General features: G+C 37.6%; 1 pseudogene; it reads left to right on the plus strand.

Annotated features, from left to right (window-relative positions):
- The first annotated feature begins 1,559 nt into the window (after positions 1-1,559).
- On the plus strand, positions 1,560-4,080 carry LOC136388136 (type III endosome membrane protein TEMP pseudogene; annotated as a pseudogene).
- The last annotated feature ends 446 nt before the right edge of the window (positions 4,081-4,526 follow it).

Genomic DNA, 4,526 nt, shown 5'->3' on the forward strand with positions numbered 1-4,526 from the left:
CTATTTAATAATCAAAGAATGAATCTGAAGAGAAATAAAAATTCTTCTAAAAAAAAACTTTGAAGATCACAATGTTTGGGCAGTGACTAACCTTCTGATAAAAATAAAAAGTAGGCTGACTTTACAAAGTTCATTTTATAAAAGTGTTCAACAGGATGTGACCCCATTCCTTTAAATGCTTTTTAGAACACTCAAATCCACAGATTGATTTGTTGTTTTATGAGGCACCTACCATTTTTTCTTACAGACTAGATTTACAAACACACAGTGACATTTAGCCACTGTCTGAATGCTCAGACAGTAACACAAACTAAACTTCTAAAAAGTTGAACCATATTTACTGTACCCCTTGACTTTATCTGGAAGTCGTATATGACTTATAAGGCAACACACTTAGGACAACTTCAACTACCTAGAATCTAAGTGAAAGGAAAAGAAATTCATTTTCTGAAAAGAACATTTTTAAAAATTCATAGCAGGTATCACAAGAGTTTTATATCCTAATTCATGTACTTTCCTTTTAATCTACAAATTCACTCAGAGTCCACAAATTCACATTTTATACAGAAAACTAGCATACTTGACTACTTGATTTCCCAGAACACAGTACTTTAGAATATAATAGCAAAGGAACTAGAAACTATCTCACTAAGAGCATAAAAATGACCAAAAAAAGGAGAAAAAACTAAAATGTAGTTTTACAACACCAAATCAATACAGTTTGGGGTAGAGACAAACAGTCCTCACTTAGATGGTTTAATAGTTCCAACTGTGCATGACTGTGTTATTGTTCCGTATCTGATGCTAAAAGTACTATGCCTGGTTGGGAGTAAAAGGTTAAATTACTTCTACTAAAATAGTTCACAATAAAGATAAAAAAGTACACAAAAGATGTCAGAGGTTTTCATCCTATGTCTCTAATATATGGGATCATCATAATAAATGCTTACATATTTGCTGGTTGAAAAAATAAATGAGTAAATGAATGAATAAATCCTTAAAATAAAATCACTTTAGGTATATAAAAGGATATTTGTAGTTGGTTGGAAAATTACGTGGAATACTTTATTCCCGATGGTGCTAGAAATATTGATTAATATAACATATAAAACAAGCACAACAATTTAAAATTATGTCTGTCTCTACACGTTGTTAAATTGTTCAACCTTAGAAAATCGATACATTAATCAGCAACTAATGTCTTACTGTATTTTCAAATGATGTTATAACAACATGGGATACAGAAAAGATTAAGACAATCATTATTCATAATCTAAGTAACAAAGAAAATTTTCAAGGCAGATTGATATATGCCATAATGAGGTTATGAAAAGGTGTTACAGAACAGATGAGGGAGGTGACTTCTAAATCGGAAAGATGAGTCAAGGAAAGTTTATCAAAAAAGTAGCATTTGAGATAAGCCCTAGAATATGAACAGAATTTCACAAGTCAAATTGCAGGGGACAATCATTACAAGTTAAAGAAACAGATTCCACAGAGTCTAAATGGTAAGAAAAAAATGGAAAATAGTATTAGTAGTAACAGTAAGTTTGGTTCCTATGCAGAAGACTAACAGGTAATATCTAGAAAGGTAGTTTAAAGTCATACCAAAAATTAAGAGAATTTTAAATATATGTCACTTCTTTGAATATTCACAACAATCTTATCAAGTAGGTATTAGTGCCCTGCGTCAGGCAGACAGATATCGACACCCTTGTATAATCCCTTTCCCTTGAGTAATTCGCTTCTAACCAATGGAAGAACTCAATGTGAAGGAGATGTCACTTCCCTGATTCTAACTTCCATCTTACTGATAGACTCTCTCTGCCTTGTTGACTTTGATGAGCAAGCTGCCATATGGAGAGGCTCACATGGCAAGGGACTGAGAGCAGCTTTCTGACAACCACTGGCAAGGAAACAAGGCCTTTGATGCAATAGTCTGCAAGAAACTGAATACTGCTCACTAATATTGAAGCTTGGAAGAAGATCCCTTTCAGGTTGAGCCTTCTGTGGTAGCCCCAGTCCTTGTAAACACCTTGTGAGAGACCTGGAAGTACAGGACACAGCACAGCCATGCCCAGACTCCTGAACCAAAGAAATGCTGAAATAATAAATGTGTATAATTTTAAGCCATGAAGTTTATGAAGTTTGTTTGTTTGTTGGTAACTAAAACAGCTGCCAATTTACAGATAAAAAAATTGATATAGTGGTCATAGCTCATAGCTAGAAAAATCAGAGCCCTAGGTCATATACAAAGCTACTTGGATCTAAGGTCTAATTTTCTTTTTATTACATCACATTTCCACTTTAAGGCACACTCATTTAAATATTCAATGGCAGTTGCATATAACCAGTTCAAATATGATTTTCATAAATGGTATAGGTTAGTTAATATAAATAACTTTAAGCAACTTTATACACAATAATGGTTTCTTTTCAAAATTACTTCTACAATGATTTAGGCAAGACAGCAGGCACACCATTATTCAAAACAATAATGAAAGTAATGCAGTTATCTTGATTCTCAACCTACTTACATACAATCACCATAATTGTTATTTTATGAACAACTTTCATTCTTCATTGTTTTATTTTTTTTCAGAACAGTTGAGTGTTTCCCTAATAATTCTGATATTAAATGAGTCCTTCCTATACTTTAATCTTCTTTTAAAGAGGAATATATAATTAACACATTGCAGTTAATTTTCTAGTAGTGGTGGTAGATTTGTACTGACTCATTCATCCTTTTTTCCTATTTTCCTGGGCTCTGAAACTCATAACAAACTAATGACATTTTAATTAGCTGATCTTATTTCTTCTAGTTAACTCTTTTTCCCCTTGAGAAATTTCCTGCTCTTCACAGTTTTGTAAACTCCACTCTTACCATTACTAACACTGACCTGAAAACACCCAAGTTAAGGAAGCCAGTAGCATTGAGAGAAAAGGTAGTACAGTATGTAACTACTTGGCCAGAAGTAGACTAACATTTGATTTAAGGACTTGTAGTAAAAAGGGCATTGGTGCACGGCAGAAGGAGCAGGAAGTTTGAGGTTAAACAAACCAGAGCTACAGTCTTGGTTCTACCATTAGTTACAGTATCTGGCACATGGGCACTCAAATTTGGCTTTCTTTTTCCTTTGTCACTTCTGCCTTCACTCCCCATTTTTTTCCAAGCCTCCTGTACCAGTGAAGAAATTCAACAGTAAGTATCAATAAATGAGTTGGTTCAAGCTCAACTGATATCAACAACCAATCTCTAACCAGTCTTGGTCATCTCATAATAAAAGTGAATGGGCCTAACTCGTGGTGGCACAGTGGATAAAGTGTGACCTGGAACACTAAGGTTGCCAGTTCAGGGCCCTGAGTTTGCCTGGTGAAGGCACGTATGGGAGTTGATGCTTCCTGCTCCTCCCTTGTTCTCTCTCTCTCTCTCTCCCCCCACCTCTTTAAAATAAATAAATAAAATCTTTAAAATAAAAAATGGGTTGGGGGGCTGGAAGGAGAAACTCACAAATCCCTAAGGGCTCTTGGGAGCAGGAAAGGAGCTACAAACTGGGGTGCTTTCTTAGCCTATATTCCTCCCAGGTACTCCTCTGATTCAGGTATTCCACCTGCGGATAATATCCAGCCCTAGCTGGTGCTCCAACAGCATTCTGTGCCCAGGGTTGCCTGGCATCTGGAGATCTCCTTGGAGCCAGGGCTCTTCCAGCCAAGGCTAAGGATCACAGGTGACTTCCAGCCACTGCATGAGACAAACCAAACCATCGTAGGCTCTCGGAGCTCCCTGCAGCGTCAGCCATGTCCCCTTGACTGGGCACTGGGCCCAGCATGGCCTGTATTGGCGGGTGCCGTGCTGGGGACTGTGGTCCTTTCTCTCCTCATTGCACTTACTCCCAGATGACACCTCTGTCACAAATACTGCACCAACTACCAGCACTGCCTGTTGCCTAAGACAAGAAAGGGGCTCTGTCCAGAGGTGGGTGAAGATGAGGACAATGATGGCTTCAACAGGACAATTACATTCAGCATGGGGTTGGCAGGTGGGGGATGGAGGGTAGCAGGAACCACTTCAACAATTAAGCTCTGATGTTTGGACACCCCCTGCCCCTTCATGCCTGACAATTTAAGGTTTGTGAAAACTACAATACATGAGATCCACTAACCTCAGGGATAGAGGTGGATAGGGTTTAAAGGCTGACCAAAGGTTGAGCAACCTTCCTTCCCTGACATTAGCTACCAAAGTGACAGTGAACCTCTTTTTCTCAAGAACCTTCAAGGGTTTCCTGCTATCCTCAGAATAAAGCCTACCAAGGGCCTAACTGTGGAAATAAAGCCTTCGTCAACTTCTTGGTTGCCTTTCTTGTTTTTCCTTACTATTTTCCCTACTTAACTAATTATAGTATTATTATATACCAGATGACAACATTTTAACAGGTGAAATTCAGTGTGCCAAGTTTCTTACTGAAAATATTTCTTATCAATAGAGTGGGTAGCCCGACCAAGCAGTGGCACAGTGCATAGAGCAC

Source organism: Saccopteryx leptura, chromosome 1 (genome assembly GCF_036850995.1).
Source record: "Saccopteryx leptura isolate mSacLep1 chromosome 1, mSacLep1_pri_phased_curated, whole genome shotgun sequence".
Taxonomy (NCBI): domain Eukaryota; kingdom Metazoa; phylum Chordata; class Mammalia; order Chiroptera; family Emballonuridae; genus Saccopteryx; species Saccopteryx leptura.